Source organism: Ailuropoda melanoleuca, chromosome 10, assembly GCF_002007445.2.
Source record: "Ailuropoda melanoleuca isolate Jingjing chromosome 10, ASM200744v2, whole genome shotgun sequence".
In the NCBI taxonomy this organism is placed as follows: domain Eukaryota; kingdom Metazoa; phylum Chordata; class Mammalia; order Carnivora; family Ursidae; genus Ailuropoda; species Ailuropoda melanoleuca.
In genome coordinates this window covers 67,664,280-67,687,677 of record NC_048227.1, presented here as the reverse complement: position 1 = coordinate 67,687,677, position 23,398 = coordinate 67,664,280, and the positions used below count along the sequence as shown (strand labels likewise).

The window sequence follows — 23,398 nt, the reverse complement described above, 5'->3', positions numbered from 1 at the left end:
CTGTGAATGAGGGCCAGTTTCAGATTACACCAGCGAAGTTCCTGAGGTTGTGAAAACGTTTCCACTACCACCCCACACCCACGTGAAACACGGAGTGCAGAAGAAACACGGAGTGCAGAAGAAAAAGGTAAGCTTGAGCAAAGTTCCTTTTGGGGAAAGAGAAAAAATAGGATCAGACTGAGAGCTTTGAAGCTTAAACACTAAAAAAAAAATTAAAATGCAATCCTTCCACCACCCCCAATATGCATAAAGGAGTATCTGCAAAGTTCTGATATCTCATCTTGATTACTTTGATCTGTATTCCTTAACAGGGAAATATAAAATATGAAACTTTTTCCAAAGAGTTTTGGATACCACAATTTTATGGCTGTCCTGAGGATGGACTTTCCTATGAAGTAGTCCCTTGGTGGGAGGTAGGGGCTTTAGAAAGTAGTTAACACTCAATTCTATGGCTATCAAATCAAAATGCAGGATTTCTGGGAGTGATGACAGGTAATCCTGCAAACTGGGCTTATCAATTAAACTTACTAATTAATTTATTAATTACACTTAAATTGTCCATTAAAGGGGCATTTGAGGATCCTGCATGTGATCATGGGGGATCCTGGAAGGGACACAAACCTAAGTAAAGCAGTGGTCTTTACCTTCAAGGGGTTCATTGTCTGTTTGGGGATTTGTGTTGTGGCTGTTAAGATAGGGTGGCTGCAGGAAAAGGATTTTGTTCCAAAAGAAAGGGGAGCACATGAGAGTTCAGAGAAGGGAAAGAAGATATCTGGTTGGATGGAATGAAAAAACACTTTATAAAATGGGCAGATTTGAGAAAAGACAAGACTTGGAGGATAGCTAGTGTTTCATCAAAAGGAAACAGAGGTGAGGAAAGTGTCTGTAAGAGGACCACATAAACAATAGCACTCGTCATCATCGTCAGACTGGCATTTATGGAGAACTCACTTCATGGTAGGCACCGTGCTAACTTCTCTACATGTGTGAACGCCTCTAATCTTCACAGCCACACTGCAGAGTCTATTATTGTCTGCATTTTACAAAAGAGGAAACTGAAACCCTGGTTCATTGCCCAGGACCATAGAGCTAAAAGTAGCACAATCTGAAACTGAAAATGTTTCAGGTACCTGTTAGAATCTAGTTTGAATGGAGTTTTTGGTGCATATCTATAAACTAAATAAAAATAAGTCTAAAAATGCAGGTCAGAATTTCCCAAGATCCCAAATTCTAGATTAAAGACTTTGTTGCCAGACAGCGGGCAGCCACTGAAAGGTTTTGAACAGGTTCTGACATTACCCAAGTCAGTGGCATCGTAGAGACATAACAGAGTAGAGGGAACTGGAAGAACAATAAGACCAAGAAGTCATTGGCAATTTCTCAGGTTAGAAGCAAACTCAGAGTGAAGGCCGTGATGAAATGAGGTAAGAAATATGATAAACATAAGAAGGTCAAATCAATGGAATGTGTCAACTGATTGAGTTTTGGAAATCTTAGGGGAAATAAGAAGTCAACAGTGACTCTCAGATTTGGAGTTAGAGGATGAAATGATGGTTTCAAAAATAGAAATAGGTAAGAAAAGATGATTGAAGGGAAGATAATGCCTATGAAGTCGTCCTCTTCCTCCATCTGCTCTTCCTCCTGCTTCTTCTCCTCATCAATACCATCACCATCATCATAGTCTACAAGGGATGGCACTTAGTCTGTTCCAGGCAGCATTCTAAGCATTTAACACATATTAACTAATTTGACACTAAAAGCAACGGGTGAAGTACATCCTAATAATAATCTTGTTTTATAAATAAGAAAATGGAGACACACAGCGGTCAGTGACTTGCCCAAGGTCACATTATTAACGAGTAAGCAGTGGAGCCTGAATTACAAATCCAGACATTCTGGCCCCAGAGTCCATCTTGAAATTGTTAAAGCTGAGTGAGGGGCAGAATCAAAATGTTTTTGTTGGACAAATTTTCTTTATTGCTGTTTCTTAATAGTGTACAGAAGGGGCATTAGGACTAGGAAACAATCATGTACTTGCAGGGATGACCCCTGGCCAGCATATTACAGAAGAGCAGTTCTGAAGCCTTTCCTCCTTTTTCCATCCCACATTTGCACGTGCCAGGGTTTTGTCCTCTTGCACCTTGCAGTGCTCCATTAATTTTCCAGAGACAGACTGCTAGTATCTGTCTCCCTGTCCGAATAATCTTCGTTCTGCCCTTTATAAGTAATAGGGATATTCTCTCCTTTACAGAAGAAGTATCTGACCTTTCCTGCTCTCATTCTCCTGATCTAATACATCTGGGCGATGTATGACTCTGCCTGGGTTTCCTCTTCTCTTTAACAAGGCAGTTTGAAAATATTTACATGCAGAGTGTTTCGCAAGTGGTGGAGAGCCCAGCCCTTGCTGTGGTGCTCCCTACAGAGGAATTGTCTGAATTCTGCTCAGTTAGTCTCCTCCAGTGTATTGGGGTGATGTATTTATTTTATTTCCTTTTTTCTCTTTTCCTGGTTCCAAAACAATGAAGTTGGACCGTGTGGTGCCATGAGCAGGGGTTGAGGGAAGGAAGGAAGTGCCCAAGGAGAGAAGGACAAGAAAACAGAGATGTTGCTGAGTATGAAACAGGAAAGGGGCGCCTGACATCTGGTAGCATGAGTGGCCGAGCAAGGCAGCAGCTGGCCTGGGCCTTGCCTCCTCACTCCTGGGAGTGCAAAATGAGCTGGAAAGATTGGGAGGACATAGAAATCAACATTCCACATCAGTCTGGCCAGGTATAGCCATTGCACAGGACTCCAAGCCCACAAACCACATGTAGCTGAACACTAACTGATGCTTTATAAGACTTTTCCCCAAAATTTATTATGATAAATATTTTAAACATAAAAAAATAGTTGAAAGATTGGTACATTGATCATAAGTATCATCACTGCCTAAGTGGAACAGTTGTTAATATTTTTGTTAACATTTTACCATATTTGCTTTATTGGTGTATGTACTGATATACCTAAGTATATATTTATATATGCATATATATTTGTTTTACTGAACCATTTGAAAGTACATTGTGAACATCATGGCCCTTTATTCATAACCACTTCAGCTTACCTCTAATAGAAATTAAAATGTTCTCCTTAAAGACCCCAACACCATCACACCTCAAAGAATGAATAAACATTTTAACATCATCTAATATCTAGTCTGATGTCTAGTCACCTCAAAAAATGAATAAACATTTTAATGTCATCTAATATCTAGTTTAATGTCATCTAATACTAAACTTTCAATTTACCTATTTTGTCCCAAAATATCAGGATTTAGTCTAAATTCAACTTTGCATTTAGGTGTTTTTCACTTCGTTTTATCTTTTTTTTAAGTTTTCTTTTTGCTATACTGTAACATGTGCATAGAAAAAAGAAACAAATTAGAAGCGTCCAGCTCAGTTTTCACAAAGCAAAACATCTGCGTAACTATCACCCAGATCAAGAAGTAGAATATTACCAGCACCTCAGAATCCTACCCTGTGCTCCCTCCCCACCAGTGTGCCTCCCCAAAGGAAGTTCTCTACTGCTCTGACATCAGTTACCATCGATAATTTTTACCTGGTTTTGAACTTTATATAAATGGACTCATAAAGTTCACACTTTATTTTGTCTGCTTATGAAATACATCAGTATTATATATGTATATATATGTGTGTGTGTGTATATATATCAGTAATTCCTGTATTCTCATTTTTTATGTTCTATTACATTTTACTAATATTCTACAATTTATTTGCCAATTGTTGACTGGCCATTTGGATATCCTCTGTTTTCAAATGCATGCTAAGTCTATGCACATTTTCAAATTAGGTTGTCCACCATTTTCTTATTAATTTATGAGTTGTTTTTATACAGAGAACATGAGATATTTGTTAAATGTATCTATTCCAAATATATGCTCTCACAGTGACTGGCCTTTCACTTTCTTAACTGTGTGTTTTTCTGAGGAGCTGTTTATTTTAATGAGTTCCAGTCTTTCCCTTTATGGCTAGTGCTTTTTGTGTCCTTTTTAAGAACTCTCTGCCCACTCCAAAGTCATAAATATATTCTCCTTTGTTATCTCCTGTTAGCTTTACTATTTTACCTTTCACACTTAGATATACAATCCATCTGGATTTTATCTTTGTGTGTGACATTATGTAAGAGTCAGTCACTTTTTTTCCAAATGGATATCCATCTGAACCATTCCATTTATTAAAGATTCTTTTCTCTCTTCCCTACTATGTCAACATTGTCATATACCAGATAACCATGTATTGATAGGTCTATTTCTGGACTTTCTACTATTTGATCTATTTGTTTATCCTCCAGACAATACAATATTGCCTTAATTACTGTAACTTCATAGTAAATATTAAAATTTGCTAGTGTAAGTCTCCCAGCTTTTTTCTTCTTCAGTACTACCTTGACTATTTTTGGACCTCTGCATTTACATACATAATTAAGATTCGACTTTTTAATTTTTAGAAAAAATATTTTCCTGAGATTTTGATTGGGTTTTCATTGAATCTATCAATCAATTGTAGAGAACCAACATCTTTACAATATTGACTCTTCTAATCCACAAACATGGAATAAGTTTTCATTTGTTTAAGTCTGCTTTCATTTCTCTCAGTGTTTTTGTGTATTTCTGCATAAAGTCTTTGTGCATCTTTCATTAAATTCTAGGCTTCTGATGTTTTCTGGTGATGTAGATACACCATATATTTTATTATTTTAGTTCAAAATTTTTGTTGCTTATATAGAGAAATATAATTGAATTTGTATATTCACTTTTTATCTAGAGACCTAGTTAAATTTACTTTTTCATCTAAGTTGGGTTTTTTAAAAAATTTTTATTTATTTATTTGAGAGTGGGAGAGAGAGAGAAAGGGCACAAGCAAGGGGAGTGGCAGAGGGAGAGGGAGAAGCAGACTCTTTCCTGACGCAGGGCTCGATCCCAGGACCCGGGGATCATGACGTGAACCAAAGTCAGATGCTTAACCAACTGAGCCACCCAGGTGCCCCTCATCTAAGTTGTTTGATTATAGATTCTTTCATATTTCTATAATTTGTGGGCTTCTGTGTCATCTGAAGATAAAGACAGTTCTATTTCATCCTTTCTAATATTAATCCTTTTTCTTGCTTTATTGCTCTGGCTAAAAATGTCAGTATAATGTTAAATGGAAGAGACAATAACATAATTTTTGCATCAGTTCAGTCCTAAGAGAATTTTCAATATTTCAACATGGACTAGGAAATGCACCACATGTTTTGCAGATGTCATTTATCAGATTAAAGCAGTTCCCCTCTAGTCCTAGATTCCTTAGAGTTTTATTTGTAATCATAAATGGTTGTTAAATTTAATCAAATACTTTTTCTGCATCTATTGAAATAATTGTATGATTTTTTTCATTATTCTATAATGTGGTTTATTACATTGGTTATTTTGGTGTGAAACCACCTTGCCTTCCTGGAGTAAACCCTATTTATCCTAATATATTATCTTTTTATTTACATTACTGATTCAAGTTGCTAGTATTTTCCATAGAATTTTTTTGCATCTGTATTCTTGAGAGAGATTGGTCTCTATTGGTAATATCTTTGTTCCATTGGGCTATCAAAGTTATGTTAGCTTCATAAGACAATTTGGAAGGTGTTCCCTCTCATTCTATTTTCTGAAAGAGATTCTTAAGACTCATGTTATTTCTTCTTTAAATGTTTCAACACCTTCGTAGATGAAGACTCAGGATCTGGAGATTTTTCTTTGGGAACACGTTTATTTACAAATAGATGTAGAACTATTTATATTTTTGTATCTTTTTGTGTAATTTTTTGGAAACTGTGGATTTCAATGGGTTTGTCCATTTCATATATATATCAAATATAGTGATAATATATTATTGTTTTAATATCTTCTAACTATATTTTAAATATCTGTAGGAAATGTAGTTGTGTCTTCTCTTTCATGTCTACTTCTAGGAATTTGTACTTTTTTTTTCCTTGTTCAATCTTACTTGGGTCTATTAATTTTATTAATCTTTTTCAAAGAACCAAATCCTGATTTTAGTGATTTGCTCTATATTATTTCATTAATGTCTAGCTTTACCTATATTATTTTAATCTTTCTACTTTCTTTGGGTTTAATTTTCCTTTTTTCTTCTAACTTTTGTGATGGATTCTTAGATAATTGACTTTCAGAATTTCTTTTATAATAAAGCACATATCGCTATAAAGTCAGCTCTTAGCACAGGTTTAGTTACAGCCCACAAGTTTTAAGATGCCATCTTTTCTGCTCAAAATATTTTTTTGAATTCAAAATATTTCTAATTGCCCTTGTTACATCCTTCTTGACCCATGAGTTATTTTCAAATATTTGGGGATTTTTTAATTATCTTTTTATTTCAAGCTTAATTACAATGTGACCATACACCATACTGTCAATGATTTCAATTCATTCAAGTGTGCTGAGATTTATTTTACGACACCTGATATGATCAGTTTTGGTAAATGCTCCATATACACTTGAAAATAGTATGTGTGGTTACATTGTTGAGTGCAGTGTTTCATACATGTCAATTAGTGTCAAAGAAGGAAATGTGACAATAGAAGCAGAGGTTGGAGTGATGTGATTGCTGGAATGTGCCACAGGCAAGGAATGCAGGGGGCCTCTAGAAACTGCAAAAGGCAAGAAACGTATTCTCCCCAGAGCCTCCAAAAGGAACACAGCCCTGCTGATGCTTTGATTTTAGCCCCATAAGATCTGTTTCAGACTTCTTGCCTCAAAACTTTTGCTGTTTTAAGCCATGTTTTTGGTCATTTGCTACAGCAACAATAGCAAATTAATACACTTGTCTTTTTTGCCTTCTTTTACTTTTAGGCTTTGTACATCCCTAGATCTAAGTTATGTCTCTTGTAAATAATGGTCTTTGTTGGGGTTTTTTTCTAATACACCTGACAATTTTGTCTTTTTAAAATTTTTGTCCTTTAATTGGAGAATTTAGATCATTTTCATTTATTATAGTTACTGAAATACTAAAATTTATAGCTATCATATACCCATTTGTTTTTTATTTATTTCATCTGTTTTTCCTCCCTTTCTTTTATTTTTTTTTTGCTTTTCTTTGGATAGATCCAGTATTTGTTTTATAATTCCATTTGTTGTCCTCTGTTAGCTTCTTAGATATACTTTCTTTTATCCCTAGAGATTATAAAATGCATTTTGAGTTAAAGGAACCTAACGTCAATTAGTACTGTTTCCACTTCCTAGACCATACTGATGATTTTTATGTTTTATCCAGCTTTTCTAGTCTTTCTCATTAGGAGTGCTCATCTGCCACAAGCTGTTCTTTCTTGACCAGCCTTAGGATTCTGTTTCTACAACTTTACTTCTGTGATGGTATTGCCACTGGCCCTGTTTCAGCCCCATGCATAAATCCACCTGGTTCCTATCTCTTCTTTTCCTCCAAATAGCCAGTCCCCCCAGATAGGGAGAGAACAAGGCAGCAGAAATGCTGCTCTAAAAGAGATTTAAGGCCACTTTCCACACACTAGCTTTATTATATTTTCCTGAACTTGAGGTACTCACTCTGTCTTCTAAACAGTGATAAGAATGCTTTTAATCACACACCAAAAAATTAAGGTATTTGATCCAAAACTCCCTCGGGTACTTGTCCATCTCATTTTCTCTCTTGTGCGCAAAAGTAGTTAGCCACATTGAGTGAAATGGAGACAGTAATCATAAATGTATTCGCAGCTAACCCTGGGTACCTAATCACCCACAACCAGCTCCTGACTCTTTAAACCTGGGGAGAAAATTTGGGAGAGATCCCAGCTTTCTCTAGAGTGAGATCATGGACAACCATTCATGTGCAAGATACTCAGCAAATAAGAACGTGAACTGCGGTGGCTCTGAGTGAGTGAGCTGAAGACCATCCGTTGCTAATGTTTAATTATATAATCTTGGGCTAGTCGCACATACTCTAAACTCTGTTTCCTCTTCTATAGAGTGGTGAAAGTAATAATACTTCCCTCTTTTGTTTGCCGTGAAGGTTAAATGTGATAGAGCAGGTAAAACACTTAATATAGTGCCTGGCACATTAGGTATACTCAATAACTGCTAGCAGTTTTTATTTTCATCCTAGCCCACTAACATTCTGGCAGTGACCCCTACGGGGGCACAGAAGGATGTAGAGGGACCCTAAATCAGCAGATGGAAGAGTAAGCAGTAAACTTCACTTCCTTGACACTTCTGCCCTGAAAGTGGTTAAGAGATTTCAAGGTTAATTTGTGAAATTTTCCTGATTCTGTCCCCTATCTACCGAGGGTCTAACTACCAGGCAGTGGACCAGGAAAAAAATACATCTGCTCCCCTAAGATAAAGAAACATATTTGTACATGTGTGTGTAAGGCATCTTCTTGGGGGTGTGGTCTCAGTAAATGCTTCCCTCTGTCCATAGGCATTTACAAACATTTATTAAGTGCCTCCTGTGTCTGGGTCATTGGGCAAAGCAGCAGGCAGGCCAATAAAGAGCCCACGCCAAGTACCAATGCTCTGTCTCCATCTCCTCTACATGTTTATGTCATTTTGTCTTTACTGAATGTCTTGGAAGTACATACTATTATTATTCCAATTTTACAGGTTAGGAAACTAAGACACAGAGGTTAAGCAATGTTTTGAAGTCACACAGATAAATATTAATGATCTAGTCCTTGTCCTCAGGATGCTTTCAGTCTACAATAGAAGGTGTTTTAGTAGGACATTTTAAAATTCTATTAAATGTTTAAATGTAATATTGCCCAAAAGCTGGCAGCCATCCAGGTAATCAGAAATTAACTTGATATTCAATTTTCATTTAAGCATTTAAAGTCATATATTCCCAGCCTGGTTTCTCTAGCATTTCTGGCATCCCGTGATTTGTACACATAAGAAATACAATCAACTCCCTGTCCAAGTAATTTTAATGGCCTTTTAGTGGATTAAAATGACATTCTATTAGATATATTAATGTAACTCTTGTATTAAAAAAAAAATGTGAAGTGTGCTAATTACAAGTAAAAGTAGGTTAACAGATAATTTTGTTAGAAGTGGTGTTACAAAAGCTGGAATATTATATATTCAGTTAGCAGATACGTGAAGCATAACTGAAGTTTGAGTGACTAAAATATAAACCATAATATGTGAGAATATTTAACCACTAAAAAAGGCAATCTTAAAGTCAAGTGCAATGCCTAGGAACATATAAATATGATTCAGAATGTTGCTAATTAATGTGCAATCTTTTTAAGATCATTATTTTATTTAGCATGTGTGTGGCATGATTTCCACATTGAGAATTTGATCATTGTTGATCTAATGGGTGGGTCCAAGGAGACTACATCTGTCTTTGGACTTCCAAATGCCAGTACTACATTTTTAAGATGTAATATAAATATTGCTTTGAAGGAGATCATTCTTGAGAAACCACAGTCATGCATGAAGAAAATGTTGCTAGGAGCCTGGAGCTGGAGAATATAGCTTCCTAGAGTTACAAAGGACCTTGGAGTTTCCTCAGGATTTGGGGGTAGAAGGAGAGAACTTAAATCAATAAATATTAATGAACAATGATCTGAGCACCTACTCTGTAGACAACTATGCTTCAGGCTTACATGCTTCTTCATAACATTTTAAGCATTGTGCTATGGGTTCTGTTCTGTGTTTTGTCCCACTCCTGCCATTCCCTCACACACACACACACACACACACACTCACACACATGCTAAAATATATTATAAGGAAGAGATATTCTTTTGTCATGTCTGTAGTACCTAGAAGAGTGTCCACCATCTGTGATCAATACATAATTGATAGAGGAATATATGGAACCAAAAGATGGGAGACACGGCCTGGACCCTTACAAGGAGGCAGCACGGGGGCCAAGAAAGAGCACTGAAATGGGGCTACAGAGACCTGGTTCTCACCTTTGCTTGGCCAGGACTTTATTTGTCAGACTCAAGCAGAGGACCTTAGTTTCCTCATGTGTAAAGCAGTTGGACTATCTCCGAGATCTCCTTCTTACTTCCAAATTCTGTCATTCTATGTCAGTCTTCAAATACGTGAAGAGTGTTCACCCTCAGGTATGAGAAAGAGAGCTTTTGATCAGGGTTGCTCTGGGATGTGGCTCTCTAGAGAGGTGGGTTGGGCACTGCACTAGCTGCCTGTGGCTGCTGTCACAAGTGAACACAAGTTTGGCGGCCTAAAACCACAGAAGTGTATTCTTTCACAATTCTGGAGGTCAGAAATCTGAAATCAAGGTGTCAGCAGGGCCACACTCCCTCCAGTGGTTCAAGGGGAGACTTCATTCAGCAAATTGCCTGAAATTAAGCATCAACTGGACATCTCCTCGTTCTCCTGAAGAAAGTTCATCAAGTCCAATTGTATCCGTATCTCCAAGTGCATAGGGCACCCCACCCAGCACCCTCCTCCTCTGGCTGATGTGCACCAGATTAACCTGCTGTCTCTGGGAGCTGAGGTTCCTCTCCGAGGCACTAGGCGAGGTGCTAAGGCAGCTTGCCCAGGAAGTGGATGGGACAAGATAGTGAGTGAGGAAGGGCCAGGAAGGGGGTATGGTGCCTTCCAGGGGCTGTGGACGGGGTCAAAGGGCTGAAAGGGTGCCTACACATACCTAGAATTATGTTCTGAAGTGTAGGCTTACTGCAGGGAACAATACTTGGGGCTGGCATGTGGCCTGCAGAAAATGGAGCAAGCAGAAAGGCACCTGGGTGGCTCAGTCAGTTATGTGTCCACCTTCGGCTCAGGTCATGATCCCAGGGTCCTGGGATGGAGTCCCACATCAGGCTCCCTGCTCAGCAGGGAGTCTGCTTCTCCCTCTCCCTCTACCTCTTCCCTCCCTGCTCCTGCTCTCTCTCTCTCTCACACTGTCTCTTAAATTAATGAACAAAATCTGAAAGAAAAGAAAAAAGAAAGAAAGAAAGAAAGAAAGAAAGAAAGAAAGAAAGAAAGAAAGAAAAAGAAAGAAAGAAAAAGAAAAGAAAGCAAGCAGGCGGGAGGGAGGGAGGGAGAAAGAGAGAAAGTATGAAAGAGAGAAAGAAAATGGAGTCAGCAGAAGAAAATGCTGGTTTTTCCTTCTGCTTTTTTCCCCCCACAGCCCACCCCCTTCTCTCTTCTAATCTTGTCTCTCCCTTTTCACGCATCTCCTTCTTTCCCTTTGTCTCTCCTTTTGTTTTCTCTCATTTTTTTCTCTTCCATTCCAGATCATTTGAGTCTGTGGGAGAAAGTTAGTATCAGTGTGATTTGAGGAAGTTAGAAACTCTCTCCAGGAAGCAAGGAGACATACACTGCCCTGCTCTTACACAGCACACTGGTCCAGGAAGGGATACACTGGACCTAAAATGCACTATGTCTCTAGGAGGTTTTTGCCCATATTGAGGAAAGTGCCTCTTTCTTTATCCTTCTCAGCGCCTGAGAGGAAGGACTTAGGACTCCCCTAGGAAGGCTTGCACATTGAGTTTGAGGGCAGTAGCCTTTTGCGTATACTCTTTGGGTTTTTTAATTTTGTATAGGTATTTCTTAAAGAAAACTTAGGGTGCTCAGGATCTAGGTTCCCAGAAAAACACTATAACCTCATCCAAAACTAACATGTCTTGTGTATTATAATAGCTCCCTTTATTAAGCACCACACTGAGTAGTAAATTTTGGCCACACTTATATAATCCACTTCATTTATTAATCCTCTCAACTACCGTATATATATACATGAGAATTATTATTTCTACTCTAGAGATAAGGAAAATGAGGCTTTGGGAAGGCAAACAATTGACCCAAGTTAACAAATTGATAAATGTTAGAAATGAGATTTTAACACCAAGTCCCAGGTTCTTTTTACCCCACTATATTTCTCATTTAAAATAATGGACTTTTTTGTATCCCTTGCAAATCTAAAAGTAAGAGACTTCATGATCTCTATAAAATCACCATTTTCATAAATTTCAAACAATATCCTTTCTTTGTCAGATTTCTTTATTAGAGTGGGTTTTAATTTCCCAATCTGTGCTCTTTCCAAGGAAATTATTTTCAGCTCATGCTTGAGAACTTCTCTTTCCCCCATGGATATTTGTTTTACATAGCAAATGCTTTCTTTAGCTAAATCAGGCACCATAATATTATTCTCTCAAGTATGCAGGGCTGTGCACAGGGCATGACCCATGGACACTAGAAGTGTGTGAAGAAGTGAATCAGATCTGGCCAGTTCAGAGAGCATGAGGAGCAACTAGCATGGATGCAACAGAGGGAGGAGACTGGGCTGAATGAGGAATAGGTTTGCCAGGTAGGATATGGTCAGATTAGGAAGAGCACTGAGCACCCTGGAAATAGTTTCAACTTGATGTTTCAGACAAGTGGAAGCCAACAAAGACCTTTGGTTCTACTATTTGTAGCAATAGTAAAAGCAGTGTTTCAGAAAGGTTCTCCCCTGCAGTGCGGTGCTGGATAAACTACAGCTAAAAAGAGAATGGGACCAGATGTAGCAGCCAGTGCTTGGCACAGAAATCCAAGCATGAACTGATGAGAGCTAAGACAGGGATGACAGAAATGGGAATGATGTCTCAGCACCAGATTAAGCTGCACTTCTTGTGTTTCCTTAGGACAGTTACCTGTTTAAGTTATTTAGCTGAAGTGGCAAAGTAGTTGCTGATGCCTTTAATAATGAAAACGACCCTGATTAATCATACTTAAAATCGCCTTCCCGAGGCCTTGCCATCCTTTTTGTTTCAGGTATTGGTGTCATTATCTACTTGACGCTTTCCCAAAATATATATTTAGGAAAAGCTAATACTTGAGAGACAACTCGAGTTTTCATTACAAGTTGATTAACAGGTGCATCTGTGAGGGAGTAGCTGGCATCAGAAGGCCTGAGTTTTGATCTCCTTCCTACCAATTAGAAGCTGTGTGGCTTTAGGCAAGTCATTTCACCATCTTGAGCTTCAATTTCCTCAGCTGTGAAATGAAGATGGCAATACCTATCTCCAGGATTATGATCACATTTTAAGTGGGGAAAAAAAAGTACATGAAGGTACTTCATACATTTTATAGTGCAGTGTGAGTGCAGAATCTTATTTTTGTGAGCAATTATACATAAATCGTGACTAAAGCTCTCACTTCTTCAAAATGAAACTTCATTAAACATCTCTACAGTTATTCAATTTCTGCGGTATTGGGGTGTACCCAGCAGCAGGAAATGAGAGGAAAGGACATGTTACCAGAGGCGAGATACAAGGAAAGAATTTGGCGTAAGAAAACAAGGCAACAATTTTGTTCTGGAACCAGTATAATGCTGAGCTGCCTGAACTACTGGACTCAGGTTCTGGAAATTTCCCCTCTACTGGTGAGGTTGATACTTTTAAATTTAAGTGCGAGAAGATATATTTATACCTATTAAATTTCATCTCATTTCTTTTGGCCCACCAGTCCAGCCTGTCAGTATCTTTTTTGAATCTTGACTCTGTCATCCAAGTAATTAGTTGTTGCTCTCAGCTTCATGTCATCCTCAGATTTGATGAGTGTGCTTTCCATGCTTTGCTGCTGGTTTATTGTAAGTTCGACTGAACCCTGTGGCACATCCCTAAAAATCTTCCTCTAGGAGATAGCCAGCTTCAAAACCACTGAAGACACTCTCAGCGAGCCACCATCTCTTCACCTTTGTACAAAAGCATCAAAAAAGGTAATGTCAGATGTCTTGCTAAAGGCTCGAAACACTGAAAGTCACTTGCTAAAGGCTCGAAATACTGAAACTCTGCCCTTGATTTTCCACTCTCCACTCCCATCACATACACTCGGCTACCTCTGAACACATGCTGGCCCCCTCCTCCCACCTCCAAGCTACATCTACTCCTTCTGCCAAGGGCTGCTCCTTCTGCCTGTGCCATGACGAATCCCAGCACTTCCAGTCTCTTCTAAGTCTTCTAATGCATCATTGTTCCTCTCTCTTTGTTTTCCACCTCTTCCTTAACCTGGCACAGTGGCTTTCAAATTTTAGCAGGCATCAGAAGCTCCTGGAAGTCTTGTTACATCAGAGGTCTCTGGGGCCTGAGAATCTGCTTTTCTAAGTTCCAGTGGTTTTTATGTGTGGTCCTTGGACCAGCAACATTAGCACCACCTGGGAACCAGTTAGACGTGCACATCCTCAGGCCCCACTCCAGAGACCTACTGAATCAGAAATTTGGGGGCTAGGACCAAGCAATCTGTTTTAACCAGCCCTCCAAGTGATTCACATGCACACCAATGTCTGAGAACTATTCAGCATATTGAGTAAAAACAGGGCTTTGCAGCCAGGGAAATTTGAGTTTTGATCCCTGCTGTGTCCCTTCCTGTGTACTGAGGTCACATGACTTACCATCCCTAAGCCTCAGTATTTTAATCTATAAACTGGGAATGATAATACCCACCTCTGTAGATGGTAATGAAGATTAAATGAGATAATATAGGTAAAGCACTAAGCACAATGCCTAAATATTCAATAAATGCAAGCTGTATTTACTTTATCATCACAAAAAAGTTCCTCCCTCTACCCTATGTCCCATTCTAACCCTTATAGCCAAGCCCATAAAAATCTCCATCGCCTGTCTCCATTTTCTCACATCTCATTACTCTTTAGATTGCTGCAATTGGCTTCTGTCCCCACCACTCCACTAAAGTAGCCTTGCTAAGATCATCAATGATCAAATTCCAAAAGTGGTGGACTCTGCTTGTCTCATTTTTCTAGTCTTGCAATTTTTTTCTTTTGGGACATTTCTCTTTAGGCTCTTTTGTGACCTCTCTTGGCTTCCACATACCCCCCATTTCATGATGGTCCTTTTACCTTCCTGCCGGTTCTGTCTTGGTCTTTTTACCTGGTCCCTCCCTGCCACTGCCTACCTTTTTTCAAGTGTCCTCCACAATTCACTTTCATTTCTTCTCCCTCCAGACCACAGCATTACTTACCACCTTTCTACCTTTCCAGACAAGAGCTCTCTGGACCTCCAGACATCTCCAGAGGACAACTAGATGTCCCAACTTGAAGACCTCAAATTCAACACAACCCAAAGAACACACTCATTGTGCTTGCCCAGATCTCTTCCTCCTTCTAGGTTCCTTATGTTCCTGGATAGACGGTGAGTTCTTAAAAGTCAGAATTGGGGTCTGATTACCTCTGACCTCCTATACCTGGCCTCAGAGCTAGGTAAGCACTTAATAATGGATTCATTTATTGAATGCATGAATCAACAAAGTGAATTATGTCATATTGTCCAGTAACTTTCATAAAAAGAGATGAAATACTCACAAAAAAAAAATGGATTATTTCCTAAATCCACACTGTTGCTAGGAGTCATCACTTCCCCTTCTAAATCTTAATTTCAAATTCACCTTTAAATTAGTCTTTAGTGTCTGAAACCCACTTTCTCTCCTTATTAATAATACTATATACCCACCCCAAACTTTGAATACTTCTCTTCATAAATCCTCCAAAATTACCAAGAGTAGTTTCATAATCACACCCGTAAGCACTTCAGTGCTGCTAGAATACACTTTGCCCAAAGACTTGAGCACCTTTAAGGGAGCTAAGTGTTGTCTCACTATTGCTTCTCTATCTTGAGTGTCTGTTCCTTTTTAACTATATTTGTTCTATTCTTCTTAGTTTGAATATCATTCTCGTAAAAAACACAAAGTTGTAATCAAAGTTTAGTAGGTATGTTCTTTCAGTCATTTAGCCGTATACCCCCCATCCCTGCACCATCAAGCCTTTATCCCATCCTGATTATTTAGTTAGAAATATGGATTTGAGGGGCACCTGGGTGGCTTAGTCGTTAAGCGTCTGCCTTCGGCTCAGGGCGTGATCCCGGCATTCTGAGATTGAGCCCCACGTCAGGCTCCTCCTCTGGGAGCCTGCTTCTTCCTCTCCCACTCCCCCTGCTTGAGTTCCCTCTCTCGCTGGCTGTCTCTCTCTCTCTGTTGAATGAATAAATAAAATCTTTAAAAAAAAAAAGAAGAAGAAATATGGATTTGAATGTCCTCTTCTATTACCTTTAGCATTTTTATCATAATGAGTTTTAGACCTGGTGATTTGATTCTTACATTTTTTTACTCACTATAGGAATATTCATTTTAGGCAATGATCCCTTTCTTCAGTCTTTTGTGTTCTGGCCAAGGGAGACCAAGGTAGAGATGGAAGGGGATAGGGGGCCAGGCTGAGAATGCAGCAGTCGTTTCCTCCCCTGGGGAGATCCCCAGTAATACAAGCAGCACAGGTATCAGAAGGATACAGAACCTGATATCAGATCTCAGTAAGCAGAAAAAGCAAGATCTGGGCTGGCCATGTGTCCTCTGCTGAACCGGAGAGTCAAGTATTTTAGCTTCTTATCTGATAATGTGAACCCTTGGAATTTGTTGTTATTTTAATTTTAGATTTGCCTTATCTTAATTCCAGATTGTATTTAATCAGCAGTGGTTTGGAACATTTCGGCTTTTAGTTTCTTACTAAGTTAAGTATTTAATGATCTGTAAACAAACACTTGAAAATACGCTACTTAAAGGGACTCTGATCCCTCTGTACTTTGTTAAGTGAATGAATTCGCTCTTGAATTTATCTTCCAATTTTCAAGGAAGCATTCTGCTACTAATGTAAAAAAAAATGGGCTGGGAATGATGGGGGTTGAAGGGAAGGAAGCAACACTATAGAAAGTTCGTGGACTTTTTAGCCCCCACCCCCATTGGGGGTACAGTCTTTTGATGAAGGCCTCTCTGGCCATGGTAACTGGGGGATGGGAAGCAGGGAGCTGAAAGTACAGGACCAGGAGCACACCAGGACTGGGAGGGGCAGGAGAACCTGTGTGAGTGTAGGTTGAAATCCAAGGAGAGACTGCAAAAAGAAATTACAGGAATGAGAGAGAGATTGATTTAAACACAAAGGCGAATTCACAGGCAGAAAGAAACCAAAAGACGATGACCAAGGAGGAAACATGAAAAAGCAAACAAGGGAAACAGAAACAGAACAAGATGAGTAGGGAAGGCAACTATGAGGTATTTACACTCACTTCAGACTACAGGAATGGGTTTGATGCTCTGATGCTGGGAGCACATCCTTTTGAAATATGCACTCACCCAAGACCTCCCGATTTCTTTGGATAACTAAATTTTATCCCTCATAAAATCATTTTTCACAGGACTGTCAGATTTTTTTTTTCTTTTTTTGATAGCTTCTTGTGCCTCTTGGACTCTTCCAGAGTCTCGGATTTGGGGATGATGTTTTTTGGCAAATGCACCTGTCCCTGGAAGCCAGGGTTCTCTCGTCCTCTGGCTACTACATATATCATAACACAGTCACTTCCACCTCAGCACCTCATATTCCTTCATCAGAACTTAGTTCAGAGCAGCAGGTCCCCTTTTCACTTCTAAGAATCGGAACTGTCAGGAGGGAAAGTCAAGGATTCTCAGATGCTGTTCTCCCAATTTATTATCATTGTCTCATTATATTTGAAAATCTGTCATGATGAGGTTTCAACTACAATCCCCCCAAAAAAGTTTCCACATCATTCCTTACCTGAGATCATAGAAGTAGAAACAATCCACATCACTTCCAAGCAGTCTCTGTGATCACAGACACCATCACCATGCAGGCAGCTCCAGAAGATTCCTTGGCCTCTAAGACCACCAGGGCATGAAGACGTAGAAACGGGCAGGTTTCTTAGGGCCAAGGTCACCAGCATTAAGTCCCCGCTTGAAGCAATGGGGAAAGCAAGTCAAAGGGAAGAGCAAAATTGGAGGACACGAGGTATGGACAGACCCCAAATGTGCGGAGGGGAGTATAAAAAACATTAAACATGGTGTTCTGCGCAAATGACAAATGGTCGGAGCCAACATTTGGGTATGCAGCCAAGAGCTCATTTAAAGAAAAAAAAAAAAAAGCCAAGTACAAAAATACTTAGAGCAAAACCTATGGTTTAGTTTGATCCTGGCTTTGATTCCTCTGGTTGTGTTGTTTTACAGGTTCACGAGTGCAGAAACTCATCTGTTTAATTTTACTACTTGGTCCCTGGGGCCTAGGACAGCCCAGGCATATAGCAAGTGCTGAAGAAATTCATAGTGAATCAATCAAGCATCAGTGTTTTCAACTATTTCTGTTTGTTTTCTTGTTAATGGACCAGCAGGGGTGTGCACATAGTGATTAGCAGTGATTTAAAGGTCAAACACGAAAGTGGAGATTATGCTGCCACGCTAAGTCAGCCTACTTGGCCAGGGTCTATCCTCTGTCCGAGTTACATCAATTCATAATTCTCCTGCAGTTTCAATATGCTAAGCAATCCCTACTAATAGAGATGAGAGAACAAACCTGCATTATGTATAAGTATGCCTCTCACACGAAAAACCAAGCGTTACTAAGGCTGCATGGGAATGTTAATGTCTTCTGTGCCATGGGTAAGGTTAAAAAAAAAGACAACCCCTTTGAAATTATAATAAAATACATTCTGAATTATCTAAAAGCTTCAAACAAACAATTACTCCTCGGAAAGGTCTTCCCTCAGCACAATTAATCTGAAACCTTAGATCACACAATTAAGTACATTTTCACCTTCGTTAAAATTGTTACTAGTGGGAGTCTTTAGGAAGGCATTACTGGGCTTTTTTTTTTTTTTTTTTTTTGGTTTTTCGTACTGCAAAAATGAATGGATTAATACCTATCTGAACTGTATAATAATTTAACAATTCTCCAATTTCAAGCTAAGATTTCTCTCAGAGCGGTGACCCCACTCTCATCATTTAGTTGAAGTCTGCCCAATACATTCAAAAGATTTCTGCCTATTATAACACTGCAGCAAGACACTTTCATTTGATAATCTTTGTGGCAGTAAAATCTCAATCACTAACTCTTTGCAACTTTAAAATGTTGTGAATCTTTGAGCCCCACTCTCTAAGGACTCTGAGCACTGCCTGTGCTGGTTTGCCTGGCCCTGACCTCCAGCGTTCTGTACTTCTCCGGGGAGCATGACGGGCGACATGTATACCACCGGGAGACATGGCAAAAGGACAGCGCTCAAGAACATGGTTGCTGTGAGTGGATGGGCTTCCCCAAGTTCCTCTCCTGATGTTTGCTTCCCTTGAGGATGATAATTTCGTGGCCATGTCCTTGTTGTTGAGAAAGCCGAGCATGAGCGAAGGCCATCAAAGGCGAATGGGGAGCAGCAACTTTGTTCAATCTTTCTCAAATTGTCACTGACACGCAGAGCCTACATTTGAGTGGGCGATAATAAAATATAAATGCAGGATATCGTGTGGAGTGTTGCATTTTATACAGTGGAAGGAAAGAAGACTTACAATGGGTCCTAGGTAAGGGGGCAAGAAAGCTCCTTTCTCTAAATCTCTTTCCCTTCAGATATCCATGACATGCTCACAGATACCCATGGCCATGAGTGGAACAAAGGAGAAAAGAGAAAAAACATTTTATTTTCTCTACCGACACCCCTTCCCTTAGCTCTGACCCTAGGCACAGTCCCTTAGGGCTGTGGCTGATTATAGGAGTGGGCGGTTAGCCAGCTGCTGGATGAGGAACACCAAAAAGTAAATTCTGATGCCAGGCAAACATGCAGGTTTCCCATGGAGGCAGGACATATGAGCAAGGAGGAGCAGGCATCCTAGATATGGTGCAATTCTGACCAATTCCAATGAGTCTGGGTTTTTTCCCACCACCATCAAGCAATTCTTGGACACCAGCTGGGTGTCTTACAATTCAACTCAATTCTGATACTATCTGTCAAGCTATCTTCACTCAGGAAACTCCAAAGGTTTTAGGAGCTCTGTGCCAGAAACAGGGATAAAGACCAAATGTATATTTATTATAAATCGCAGTATCACATGTGGCCATTCTGGAAAGCAGGGGAAGGTCTGAAGCATCAAGGCTAAGGCCAGACAGTAAAATGGGATCTTTAGAAGTTGAAGTCTAAAAGAATGAGTCCAGATAAGACCAAGAGGGTGAGTTTAGGAGACTGAGCCCCAGAATGTCCTGAACACAAAGCTACAGGGACAGGGTGTGAGAACGTGTGTATATGTTTTCTTAGGCAGAAAGTTGGGAAGGAGAAGTTAAGGGCTTTCTGCTTATCAGGACATGTTCAAGATTGCACACTCAGTTCTTTACATGTTTATATTAAGCATGTAAAGTTGTGTGTGTGTGTGTGTGTGTGTGTGTGTTGAGAAGGGTGTTTCTATCTGCTCCCTTAAGGGTCACAATGGCACCTAACAGTCTCCCCAAGTAGCAGGTCATTCACTCAGTCCTCCTTGAGCATAAGGTAAGGCCCAGCATTGGGCTGGAATCAGTGCTGTTCTTCTTATCAATAATCCATGCTCAAAGGATTTATTTTGTTCAGCAAGAAGAGACAAGTGAGCTAAATAAAGCCTTTTTTTCTAGAGTTTATGACATTTGAAGAATGATGTAGGTTACTGTTAATGCCATGTAAACACCCTCTAAAAACACAAGAAAAATTCTCTGAGGAGACCTGAATTACACATGTGAGGAATGCTGCCCTATCTGTTCAACTGATCTCAGTCACAGGGAAGGGATACTTATGGAAATAAAACAGGAAACATGACACAAACAAAACCATTTATAACACATGAAAATAGGCAAGCAAGAAGGGTGGCGTGCATGAGGTGTAGAAAAAGAGCGCATTTGTACCTAATGCTTCCAATGAATTGTTCAAGAACACTTCATCCCTGGAGTAGGATTTCCTCTAATTCTGTCAAGGGTTGGTGTCTGCATGGGTTATGTGCCAAGTGATTGTCCGGTCGCAAGTTAACAGTGTCGGGAGGCTATTTTAAAGATGAATGGGAACATAAAACATATTTTGTCCTATTCTCCACTTTGAATATGTCTCTGGAACAAAACTTGTACTTGAAATGAAATGGAGAAATGTGATTTTTATGAGTAACAGGGTTTTTTTTTTTTTCCTTTCACACACTGACAGAACAAAAACATTTAGAGGAAGACAGCCCAATGTCACGTAAGTATTTGTATATTTGTTCTTACCATGGCACACAAGGGACATTGTGAACCCCCTCCCTGACTGAATGCTGAATATTATTTAAGCTCTGCCATCACACTCCAATGCTTTCCAATAGCTAAAAGAATTTTGCATTTCTTCCCACAGGAACTGTAAACTCAAAAAGAAAGATTCTCTTGCAATAAATTGTATCCATTTTATTTTCTGAAATAGTTACTTTTTAAAAATATATGCTAAGGAAAAGTAAAAGGGGAGAAAGAGGGCCTCTATTTATGAATCGTGCTCTTTTTTATTCATTCTATTTCCAAGACCAGGCAAATTATCATAATCTTCCTAACAGAGATACACAATTCCACCTAAGAATTACTGTTTTCCTAAACCAGTGAAAAAGCAAAGTTTCTGATAGATGCTGAGATAAATCAGCTGTATGTGCTTATATGTGCACCCTAGCAATTCCTTTTGAATTTCAAGGTTATAAATAATTCTCAAACCCAACTTTGTGTTGGTATTTTAATATGGATTATTGGTACTCCTCTGCTTGTGTCATTTCTTTTGATTTAATCATTACCCCTTTCAGGTTGACACCAGTCCATTCCGTATTCTGACGGGACCAAGCCACCACCCCACCTAAGAATATCAATTACGTTTTGGAAGCATGCAGTTTGATTCATGCAGAAACTGCTGTGTATGCATCATGGTGTTTTCATAAAGACTCCCTTATTTACTCTAAACAGTGTTATGACTTTCACTGTATGGCCACATAGTAACTGTTTCACCTTCTCAAGTCTTTTCAAGAAACCTTAAAAAGAAAAAGGAAAGCTTGGCCTCAAGAATACATTTTCTGTTCTTATAAAAATCAGCTCCTCTCTGAATAGCTGAAATGAGGCAAAGCTTCAAAGCTGCAGCCTCGAGTGCCGGAAGTACTGTCCTGTAGAGATGGCTGTTCAACCATGTCTGAATGGGCAAAGGAAAGGAACTTTCTGCCAGCTGAATGTGTGTTTCCCAACTTTTTCTCCTCATGCGTGTCTAAAAAGGATACTGGACTAGAATCCCTAGTAGGTTTCCTATTTAAGGCTTGTTAGCAAGGGATTCCCGCAGTAGAATCTTGAAACATACATACACACACACACACAGGTGCACACACGTGCTCACACACACCCCACTCCTTGCTCACTCAGGATTATCAAGACTTAACCCTCAGCCAGCTCTGCTACCTGTGCTGACTAACTTCTAGAGACACAAAGAGGCTCAAATGAGCCCATGATGTAATCGAAAAGCCATCAGAAATGAAAAAGCCTCCCTTTTCCTATCCCTATTAAATGGGATCATGGTAGGCAAGATTCACCCACACCACTCAAGCCCTTTGATCCTAGAGACCAAATCACATTCATCCTCTTCATACCGTGAATGCACCCACAAGGTACAAACACAGGCAGACACATGTGCTTACACACATGTATGCAGTGACATCAGGGCCTTCTACATGTCCACTTACCACATTACCATTACCAACAAGGGAAAACACATTACTTCACCTCCCCAAACCAATCTCAGTGCCCTTTGCTCTGTGGAAATGGCACACATTTCTGCATGGGGGCTTCTGTGGGGGGAGACAGAAGCTCTGCACTTCTCCGGACACATGCTCATCTACAAATAATGAGCACAACTGTACAGTGGAGAATACAGATAAACAATCGCTGTACAGTTGAAGACTGCTCTGTGCAGCCTCATTATCTACAACGTACCATGCTCTGCCAGGATCAGTGTGGCAGAGGGGAGCTGGCTCCCCTGTGCCATCCTTCTAGGATCAGCTGTTCCAACTCAAGTAGAAAACTCCTCGTTAAAAATAGTGAAAAAGAGAAACTGATATTGCACCTGAGAAGACTAAGGAAATGCCGTTTGTATACTCATCCTTGGAGGTCTATAGCACAGTTTGCCCATAACCTGCTTACCATACTCCTTAGGATGGATTTTAAAACTGTGGTCAGATTGTTTTAAACATTTCCCCTCCTTTTAATTCTTCAAAATAAACAAAAATTTTTTGTGAATATTCCTCCAATGTGTTCCTAGATATATCTATGCAAATTGTCTTTAAGATTTTATTTATTTGAGAGAGAGAATGCAGGGGGAAGAGCAGAGAGAGAAGGAAAGAGAGAATCTTTTTTTTTTTTTTTTAAGATTTTATTTATGTGACAGACAGACAGCCATCAAGAGAGGGAACACAAGCAGGGGGAGTGGGAGAGGAAGAAGCAGGCTCACAGCAGAGGAGCCCAATGTGGGACTGCCTCCCGGAAGGCCGGGATCACGCCCTGAGCGGAAGGCAGACGCTTAATGACCGCGCTACCCAGGCGCCCCA

At 39.6% G+C, this 23,398-nt stretch overlaps 1 long non-coding RNA gene across 1 annotated transcript; it reads left to right on the top strand.

Annotated features, from left to right (window-relative positions):
- LOC117795078 lies at nucleotides 1-21,750 on the top strand. The gene is made up of 6 exons (XR_004628116.1): nucleotides 1-127; nucleotides 13,656-13,736; nucleotides 15,015-15,165; nucleotides 18,038-19,099; nucleotides 21,007-21,042; nucleotides 21,620-21,750. It is a non-coding gene; the product is annotated as an uncharacterized LOC117795078 (long non-coding RNA).
- Nucleotides 21,751-23,398: the final 1,648 nt, after the last annotated feature.